Genomic DNA, 11,149 nt, shown 5'->3' with positions numbered 1-11,149 from the left:
GTAGAGAGGTGAGAGAAGGTAGAGAATTGAGAGAAGGTGAGAGAAGGTAGCTGGAGCAGAAAGACGTTTCCATGGAATATTTAGTCAACTCTCATCAGAGACAATTAAGGAAAATTACTTTTCCGCCCAGGTTAAACGATCGGCCTGATCAACCTTGAAGTCCACCATGCTCATGAATATTGAATGATTCTTAACCTTCTGTTTTAGTGTTAATTGAAGCGAGGGGATATTACATATTTCTAATCAGGAGCTTCTGCTTGGAGCTTGCTGCCACAGTCTCATTAGCTTAATCATGACAAATCAATTATGCAGGTGAAGGTAGCAGTGATTTGGAAAATTCCTTTCTCTAAAAACTTCTCCCAGGAGTAATTATACTGACCACTTCCTCTTGGACATGTCATTAATTCTGAAAGCGACGAGGTCACATCTTGTCCTGTTTCTGTTCCCTGATAGAGAGGACGGGGTTTAGACTGACAGGAAGCCCGAGAAACAGAGATCCTCCTGAATATGTTAAATGGACGAAGCAAAGTCACAGAAAAGTTATGAATATCTGATCCGTGTGGAAACTTAACAAACACTTGGCCCGAGGACACAATCCAAATAAACGATCCCACAGCCCTGACAGGTTTGCTGATGAGCACAAACAACTGCTCATGTTGAGACAGAACTCCTCCACTGACATCTTGAACTTCTCGCCACCCGAGCCGCTCAGACTTCCTGGGCCTTGAGAATTCACCCCTCAAGGCACAACACTCAAAGGCTCCGACAGACTGGAATAGTCGAAAAAGCTCCTTCCCTCATCTACTCCCCTCACCTCCTCCCCTCACCTCCTCCCCTCACCACCTCCTCCCCTCACCACCTCCTCCTCTCACCTCCTCCTCTCACCTCCTCCTCCCCTCACCACCTCCTCCTCTCACCTCCTCCACTCACCTCCTCCTCCTCTCACCTCCCCCTATCACCTCCTCCCCTCACCACCTCCTCCTTTCACCTCCTCCTCTCACCTCCTCCCCTCACCACCTCATCCACCTATTCTAACTCTGGTCTGGTACCCTAACCAGGGTATGGTACCCAGGGTTCTGGTTCCCTAACTAGGGCCAACCAAGCTGGTATCAGAGCCTGAACACTCCCATCTGGCCGGTTCAGAGCCATGCCATTAATCTTGGCGGTTGAGGGAGCGGTGGAGAGGGAAGCTCTCAGACACAGAAGCAGAGGAAGGATGGCAGAAGACGAAGGGAGTAGTGAGGACAGAGGGGGGCGGAGGGGAGGGGAGGTTGAGGAGGTGGGTAAGTGGGTCAGGGGACTCCGACTGAAGCGAAGGCAGCTGGCCCTTCCACAAGAGTCCTGTCCTCTAGGATGCTCTCCTCCTTACCTCCTCTCCTCCTTCCCTCCTCTTCTCCTTCCCTCCTCTCTCCTTTCTCTCCTCTCCTCCATCTCCTCGTTGCTGTGTGACAGGTGGTCAGGGACGTTGGCAGGTCTAGGGATCCATGAAGGACCCTTTGTAACCACACCCACTTACAGGAGGGACCCTCTGTAACCACACCCACTTACAGGAAGGACCCTCTGTAACCACACCCACTTACAGGAAGGACCCTCTGTAACCACACCCACTTACAGGAGGGACCCTCTGTAACCACACCCACTTACAGGAGGGACCCTCTGTAACCACACCCACTTACAGGAGGGACCCTCTGTAACCACACCCACTTACAGGAGGGACCCTCTGTAACCACACCCACTTACAGGAGGGACCCTCTGTAACCACACCCACTTACAGGAGGGACCCTCTGTAACCCTAACCCTAACCCTCTGTATTGGGGTTAGTCTGGACCAGGCATGGTACAGAGTAACCACATCTCAGCCAACAGGCACAGTGAAACAAACCTGCTGTTGGTTCATGAAAATTGAGTGCTATTTTTAGAATCCTTAATGCATTTAAGTGATCTATGATGTAAGAAAATATATGAAAAATCTTTTTTCTGTGATCAAGTTCCATGAAAAACATTCATGACTGAATCTATTTATCAGAGATGGCAAAAGTAAAACATCATTCACTCAAGTTGAAGTACAGATATTCATGTTTTAAAAGACTCTGGTAAAAGCTGACTGCACTTTTTCACTCAAGTTAAAGAAGTATGGGCTCTCACATATACTGAAGTAAAAAGTAGCCATTACTACACCTGTTTTAGTGTCACGCTGGTAATTGGACCTCACATCATATTAATACATTAATATCAAAAGACACTATAATAGACATGCAGCACATTTGTTCTAGTTACCTTCTGCCTTGCTCCATGTTAGCTTCTGCCTTGCTCCATGTTTGCTTCGTAAACTAGCTTACGTTAGTTGTTCATGTTAACCAGGCAATGATAAAAGGCGTACAATGGCAAGAAATAATATTGATCATGGCACCAAAGTGGGGAGTCAATTGGCTGGGTGGTTAGGGAATTGGGCTAGTAATCAGAAGGTTGCCAGTTCAATTCCCAGCCGTGCCAAATGAATTTGTGTCCTTGGGCAAGGCACTTCACCCTACTTGCCTTGGGGGGAATGTCCCTGTACTTACTGTTAGTCGCTCTGGATAAGAGCGTCTGCTAAATTACTAAATGTAAATGCAAATACAAATTAAAACTAAAGTAATGAGCCTTGTTTGAAAATGTAAGAAGTACAAAGTATATATATTTGTGTACAAAATGTAAGGAGTGACAATAAAAAGTTACGAAGTATTTGGACTTCATTACTTTCCATCTCTGCTATTCATGCCCAGCCCATTATTTGTCTTGTTTACAGCAGAATATGAGGTCAAAGTGAGTCGAGGACACAAACAAGAAAACAGACTGATGATAGATTGCCGACTCTCCTTCTCCACTCTGCATGTCTTGTTTCCAAAACACATTTTACCCCACGTGCATAAGACACGTCTCCAGAAACACATTAGAATATAGCTTTTACACTCCATCTATCATGACTTCCATTTTTATGGGTCTTTTTCAGAAATTAATTTCATTCTGACCTGTTCCAGACTCAGCACACAGGGTAGGCAGCAAGTGAAATTGCACTTGTGACTTATCACAATTTCAATTACCTCTGAAGAATGCACAGAGCATGCTCCAACAACAACTTTATTTACTGGGACAAGCGATATGGAAAAGTGAGATTTAATGAGCTATGTTCAGCAGAGTGGTAATGTAACACACACGGAAGCAGACTGCTGGGAGAACCTAACTAGGTTCAGAGCACAGAGATATTGACTGGGTCTCCATCCACCCTGAGCCCCTCCCACCACGCCCCTACACTACCCCCATGTCTGGTGTACAGGACTGTCAAGTGAACAACTGCACAGTAAAACAAATGTTTTCTCAGGCATTTTGTATTTATTTATTTTGTATTAACATCCAGACTCATCTGTACAGTGTACATACTCTTATGTGTGCAGTTTGCAGACTCTCATCTCTGGTGTTGCTAGAGAACTTGTTACTAGGAGTAAGCTGTGTGTCACCTGTCCAGGCAACATTACCATGAGTGCTCTCCAGGAATCAGCCCTGAGTGTGGAGTTAGAAAACCCTAACCCTACCAACCCTTCCAGCAGCCTTGTGCTAACCTTGTGTGTCTCTCACCTGTTTTATTTCATTTTTTCTTTTCAGTTGTATTCTATCTTGCTGCAATGCTACAATTTCCTCACAGGGATAAAGAAAGGTACCTGCCTACATTTGTCAACAATGAACCCTTCCATCCCAGAAGGAAGCATCACCGGTGAAAACATTAGACTCATCCACGTATGAAAAGAAAGTTGCTACAGAGATTTCTTTTCTCTGAGTGGATTAAAGAGACAGCGCAGCAGCCTATCAGGGCTGAGTCTGAGTGAGATAATGACAGAGCTCAGGAAGGGAATCTGAAAAGCTCATGTTGACTCACGAAGTACCCTTTCAACTCTCTAATCCCCGCTTACAGAGCAATGCACAAGTAAACGTCTCTTGTAGACTGTGTGTGTGTGTAGGGGGGGGGCTGTGTGTGTGTCTATGGGGGGGGATGTGTGTGTGTGGGGAGGGGCTGTGTGTGTGTGTGTTGGGGGGGCTGTGTGTGTGTGCACCCACAGCACCCACAGCACCCACAGCACCCACAGCACCCAGAGCACCCAGAGCACCCACAGCACCCACAGCACCCAGAGCAGTCTGATCTGATCAGGCAGCAGGATCATACAGCAGCAGGAGGCAGGACTCTCTCCCCTCAGAGTCCTCCACTCTGTCACAGGCAGTGCAGGCCATCCAGTAGGCATGTTAAAGATGTGCAGGAAAAGCAAAGAGACCCAACACACACACACACTGACACACACAAACAAACAAACACACAGACACACACACAAGACACAACCAAAAATGTTGACACAGTGTTGTATGAGACTCACTCCAAACTATTTATCAGGCTGATCTCTTCCTCCATCTCTCCTGTGTCATACTCTGCATTCCTCAAGAAGAAAGATTCATGGAAGTGTGTGTGAGAGTGCCCCTGTCCTGAGCTCAACACAGTCAGTACTCACAGAGCAGGATCTCACAATGTGTTCTCAGTAAGCCAAAACGCTCTAACACTTCAGAAGGATTCCTCTTTCAACTGGATGGAGACGTTAGGGTAAAGTGTTGGGATATGATTTTAGGTTAGATGTTGGGTTATGTGTTTAGGTTAGGGCCAGGGTGAATGTTAGAGTTAATCCACTACTGGAACATCCATGTCACATGCAACAAAAGCTTCCAGTGGGATACAGCGTTCTTTATCTTTCCTGGGACTGGTTCAGTTAAAAATATACTGTACTGACGGTTATACTGGGCCAGTTGTATAGAAGAAACATTACTAAGGAATGCCTGACCAGATTAGTTCAACATTCCAGAGCGTCGTTCTTCCAGCCTTGATAGAGTTCCTGTAAGTGTCGTTAAGTGTTCCTGCTGGTCTGAGGTCATTTCCTGCTACTGTGTCAGGTAGAGCGGTGAGAGGGACCGAGAATACGACAAAATCCGGGGGACGTAATATGTCACATTCACCACCATAATCCATCTCATCCCCTGTGATTCTGCATCCTGCAACATCTGGTACCCCCATCTCTTATGCTCATTATCAAACTGATCTGGACTGACTGGCAGACTGACTGACTGACTGACTGACTGACTGAATGACTGACTGACTGACTGACTGACTGACTGAATGACTGACTGACTGACTGACTGACTGACTGACTGACTGACTGACTGACTGACTGACTGACTGACTGAATGACTGACTGACTGACTGAATGACTGAATGACTGACTGGCAGACTGACTGACTGACTGACTGACTGACTGACTGACTGACTGACTGAATGACTGACTGACTGACTGAATGACTGACTGACTGACTGACCGAATGACTGACTGACTGACTGACTGACTGACTGAATGACTGACTGACTGACTGACTGAATGACTGACTGACTGAATGACTGACTGACTGACTGACTGAATGACTGAATGACTGACTGGCAGACTGACTGACTGACTGACTGACTGACTGACTGACTGACTGACTGAATGACTGACTGACTGACTGACTGAATGACTGAATGACTGACTGACTGAATGACTGAATGACTGACTGAATGACTGACTGAATGACTAAACTAGGATGAAACCATCTACTATCATAATAATATCACAGTTACTGAGAATCTTTCATCTGATCAATAAGATGATAAGCAGTGTTGTGGTTGTGAGGAGGTGAGTGGTCTACAGACTGAATCTTCTCTGGGTCGTGAGCCACGACTGCCAAACACTGACACTAGGGGGCGCTTAAACACAGTCCTCTTTTTACACACACACACACATTTTATACATGCATACACACACATCTTATACACACACATCTTATACACAGAATCATCATACAGTATACAGACGCGGACACACACACCATCTCAAATCACATTCTATTCACACTGGCATGAAAACAAACCCCTAACCTTACACCTCAGCAGCAAAAAGAAGGCGGCTGCAACACTGATGCTTGAACAGACATAGGATACCCCCTGTTTGTCTGACACGCACACACACACCTTGGTTCACCTTGTGTCCAAATCTCAGATCCACGTGTCTGATATAAATTTCTCCCCTCCCCTCCCCTCCCCTCCCCTCCCCTCCCCTCCCCTCCCCTCCCCTCCCCTCCCCTCCCCTCCCCTCCCCTCCCCTCCCCTCCCCTCCCCTCCCCTCCCCTCCCCTCCCCTCCCCTCCCCCCCCCTTCCCCCCCCCCCTCCCCTCCCCTCCCCCCCCCCTCCCCTCCGCCCCCCTCCCCTCCCCTCCCCCCCCCTCCCCTCCCCTCCCCCCCCCTCCTCTTGTGTACATGTGTGTGTGGAGGACGTTACATGTAGGACACATGAAGGGTTGGGAATGATGTCATAAGACACTTGAAGAGGTAACACACACACACATGCATACACACATACAATGCACACACACATATGCATAAATACAGGGAAAAACAAATGCACACCTTTTTGGAGATGGGTCAAAAAAACAGCTTTTCAGTAAAACGTCTTCAAACACACACGGCTGACACATGATGCATTTGTCTTCATAATAACTGTGTGTGTGAATGATGAGGAACATGAATGATATCACCCCACGCCACATGTCACTGTGCCCTTTATCCCTGGAGAGGAGACAAACCCAGTCACAGGAGGATCTGTTGTGAGTAGCACATGAGCCACATCCAGCCGGGCTGACACACACAAATCCTCCTGTTTACCAACACATCATTCAGTCTGGCTGAGGGGGTGTCTGGAGGGGGTGTGTGTGTGTGTGTCAGTACAATGTGTCAGGACTCTGTGTGTGTGTGTGTGTGTGTGTCAGGACTCTGTGTGTGTGTGTGTGTCGTGTGTGTGTGTGTCAGTACAGTGTGTCAGGACTCTGTGTGTGTGTGTGTGTCAGGACTCTGTGTGTGTGTGTGTGTGTGTCAGGACTCTGTGTGTGTGTGGCGTGTGTGTGTGTGTGTCAGTACAGTGTGTCAGGACTCTGTGCCTGTGAGGCAGCAGAGCAGAGCAGGCTGGGGGGGGCAGGCAAGGGTCTAGGGGGCTGGGTAGGTTTGTGGGGAAGTGGGGGAGGTTGGGAGGGTGGGGGAGGGAGGGTGGTGGGGGAGGGCAGGAGGTTTGGGCAGCTGTGAGAGTGTTCCTGTTGACGGTGAGCAGCTAAACAGGTCCAGCTTGGTCTGTTAACCTTCAGTCTCTCCAGTATGGAGGCTAATCAAGTCCTGAAACACTTCCTGCTCTCATATGGACTTGTTTAGGCCTCCTCCCTGCTGGAGGAAACCATTACCCCCCCCCTCACACACACACACACACACACACACATACACACTGAGTGTACATAACAGAGTATAAACAGTGTAACAACAGTGTAATAACATTCATTCATACAAAAACACACTATAGACATGCAGCGTCGGCAAGTCTTTTTGATGCTGACAATATTGAACATCTCCCTCATATAGGGCCATGGGTGATCAGGAATGTCTCTGTTCTCAGTCATGTCGGCATCACTGACTCCCTCTGTCTCATCCAGAACGTGAGCCATTCTTCTAGTTGCCTTCTGCCGTCTGCGATGGGAGCTTCTTGCTCCATGGCACCTTCATAAACTATCTTAAATTTGTTGTTGATGTTAGTCAGGAAATGAAACAAGGCACACAATAACAATAAATCATATTGATCATGGCAGCAAATACAGATTAATACTAAAGTACCGAGCCTGGTTTGAAAATGTAAGAAGTAGAGAGTACAGATATTTGTGTGCAAAATGTAAGGAGTGAAAGTAAAAATGTATGACTAAGTACAAATAAATGGTGTTGTAAAGTACTGATACCAGAAGAGACTAGAGTGAAGAAATGACAACTACTCCACTGTTGTTAGTGTAAAAATGCTCTATTGGGTTCATTGACTTTTTTATACAGACTGGAGGTAAAAGACAGAAATTGGTTTCAGCCATTTGCTTTGGAACACTTGACATCTCTCCTCAGTGAGTGATCACATGAGTAGCTGTGGAGAGGAACAGGAAGTGGATGCATGTATGTGTGCTTGCGTGTGTCCAGGCATGTCAAAAGGTGTGTGTGTATGTGTGTGTATGTGTGTGAGCAGATACAGGGGAGCAGCTGGGAGCAGGAGAGATGGTGCAGATTTAGAAGAGAGAAGGGAGGGAGGGAGGGAGGGAGATGGAGGGAGGGAGGGAGGCAGGGAGGCAGGGAGGCAGGGAGGCAGGGAGGGAGGGAGGGGGGAATGGCAGGAGGTGCTGGGTCTATCAGCCACACACAGCAGTAGCTAGCATCTCCAGCTAGCCACAACCTCCACGGTGGTCCTTCCTCCAGCCTGCCTCAGCATCTGCCAGAGGGATGCTAGGCTAGCGCTATGCTAAAGCTATGCTAATGCTACGCTAACGCTAGGCTAGCCCAGCCCAGCATGCCGCTGGCCCCCTGCTGGGACTGGAGACGGGCCGGAGCCACAGCTTCCCCCCCGTTAGCCAGGAGCCAGAACCCAGCCAGACATGCCATCTGATACAAGTCTATCATAATGAAGGTCCAGCATGAGGCTAAATGAGTTTCCACCTCCGCCGCGCGAGGGGCTAATGACAAAACAGATCCCGGCGCTCAGGGCTGCCGCCAGGGCTAGCAGGGCATATGGCACTTGCCTAAACTGCCTTCCACGGAGCAGAGAGGCTCTCTTAAAGAGACAGTACCGTCCTCGTCTGGTCTAGCTGTCAAACCAGGCCGTGATGCGACGTGTTCTCTGCAGCAGGAGAGAGATGCCGGCAGGAGAGTGGGCCACTGGTAGCGTGCCCTGTTATGATAGGCTACTGGACAGGAGTTGGGAAACATCTCTGATTGATAGTACGCATCTGTGAGCACTCAAAAGTAGAGCTTTTCTCAACCATCCATTAATCCATATTTACGAGAAGAAAAATGTGTCTGCGGCCATTTTGAAAACATCAAACAGACAGGTCCTCAGACCCGTAGCCAGCTCCAGGCTTCCTGCGATCCTGGTTGACTAGATTTATATTAATTTGCTGGATTTAATGTCTCTTAAATGGCAGGCGAGGAACACGGTTAGAAAACAAAGTACATTAGAGGCGGATGCTGAGAGGAAAGGGGGAGGAAGCTTAAAGAAATATTACCTTCTCAAAGGCCACTTTTATGGTTCCCAAGTTAACCAAATTAGCTTAAAGGATTGATGATTCTTCACTAATATAACACTGTTACTGAGCCCATAAACTGTGACTTGTCCTGTTTGGGGTTTTGTCAACCACTAAATAGGGGGCTTGGTTGTGGAAATTAAAACAAAATCGCATAACAAGGCATTTTAATTTGATTAATTCATTGTTGTGTTTGGATGCACATGCTCAGGCAGGCATGACGTGTACACGTTATTTGTTCCACTGACTAATGATCATTTTCTGCACAATAACATCAGTGAGGAACCTCAGAGGGAGTTTTGCCTGGGAATCCCACGCCTGCAACACGCCTGCAACACGCCTGCAACACGCCTGCAACACGCCTGTAACACGCCTGCAACACGCCTGCAACACGCCTGCAACACGCCTGCAACACGCCTGCAACACGCCTGCAACTGCCTGAAGAGACATGGACATCCAGGTGTCCAGGTCTCAGCTGAAAAGGTCTTAACCCCTAACCCTATCAAGCCTGGTGACCGACAACCTGCCTTCCTCTGAACTGGACCAGGTAGAGGAACAGGAGACAGGGGGGTGAGGAGAGGGAGAGGAGAGCAGCCTGGAGGAGAGCAGCCTGGAGGAGAGCCCAGCTAGTGGAGAGCAGCCTGGAGGAGAGCCCAGCTAGTGGAGAGCAGCTAGTGGAGAGCAGCTAGTGGAGACCAGCTAGTGGAGACCACATTGGGGTGGTTGAGGCGCAGGATGGGATTCTAACCTGCATCCTTGGGGTGGTTGAGCTACTTGCCTGTCATCTGACATTGAGACAGACTTGTGGTTTTAGGGCTGTGAATTGACCTTGTTATTTATCCAAATAAATGGGTTTATGTGTTATTTCATCAACTCATTACATGTCTTCGTCCACATTTGCATCTCTGTGACATGAAATAGAACCCCCTGTATTCTGTTAGTTCTCTTTTTTCGTTCTCTCTCTCTCTCTCTCTCTCTCTCTCTCTCTCTCTCTCTCTCTCTCTCTCTCTCTCTCTCTCTCTTTCTCTTCCCTTTCCCTCCCTCTGTCTCTCTTTCTCCATCCCCCTTCTCTCCACCCCCCTCTCTCCATCCCCCTATCTCTCCCTATCTCTGTCTGTTTCTCTCAGGCTCTTTCTCTCTCTGTCTCCATCCCCCCTCTCTCCCTCTGTCCCTCTCCTGAGTAGTTTCTCTTTGTCTCAGGAGACCAGCAAGGCGTCGTCAGGGTTTCGTTCCAGCGCTTCCTGTTTCATCAGGCCCTCTGGCTCTCACCATCCCACAATCCTTAACTCTCCAGGATGAACCAATACAAAACCACAACCCCCTAAATACCTGGTCCCAGATCAGGTTGCAGCAGACCCAGAGAAGATGCCCAGCGGGGTGAGGGTCACCTGATCTGGAGGGTGGACCTGCTGTTGTCATGCTGCACTCAGACAGTGTCTGCAGGAATGTCAGAGGATGATGCAATCACCAGCCTGTCAGGACGTCAACACCGCTCATCAGGGAATTTTCCATCTTTCTGACTGGTGGGAGGCTGGCTGGTGGGAGGCTGGCTGGTGGGAGGCTGACTGGTGTGAGGCTGGCTGGTGGGAGGCTGGCTGGTGGGAGGCTGACTGGTGGGAGGCTGGCTGGTGGGAGGCTGGCTGGTGGGAGGCTGACTGGTGTGAGGCTGGCTGGTGGGAGGCTGGCTGGTGGGAGGCTGGCTGGTGGGAGGCTGACTGGTGTGAGGCTGGCTGGTGGGAGGCTGGCTGGTGGGAGGCTGGCTGGTGTGAGGCTGGCTGGTGTGAGGCTGACTGGTGGGAGGCTGGACACAGTCCTGTACAGAACACAGCTGCACAACACACAACACAGTCCTGTACAGAACACAGCTGCACAACACACAACACAGTTCTGTACAGAACACAGCTGCACAACACACAACACAGTTCTGTACAGAACACAGCTGCACAACACACAACACAC

Source organism: Hypomesus nipponensis, chromosome 8, assembly GCF_054491055.1.
Source record: "Hypomesus nipponensis isolate SF chromosome 8, ASM5449105v1, whole genome shotgun sequence".
In the NCBI taxonomy this organism is placed as follows: Eukaryota; Metazoa; Chordata; class Actinopteri; order Osmeriformes; family Osmeridae; genus Hypomesus; species Hypomesus nipponensis.
This window is presented reverse-complemented; position numbering follows the sequence as displayed.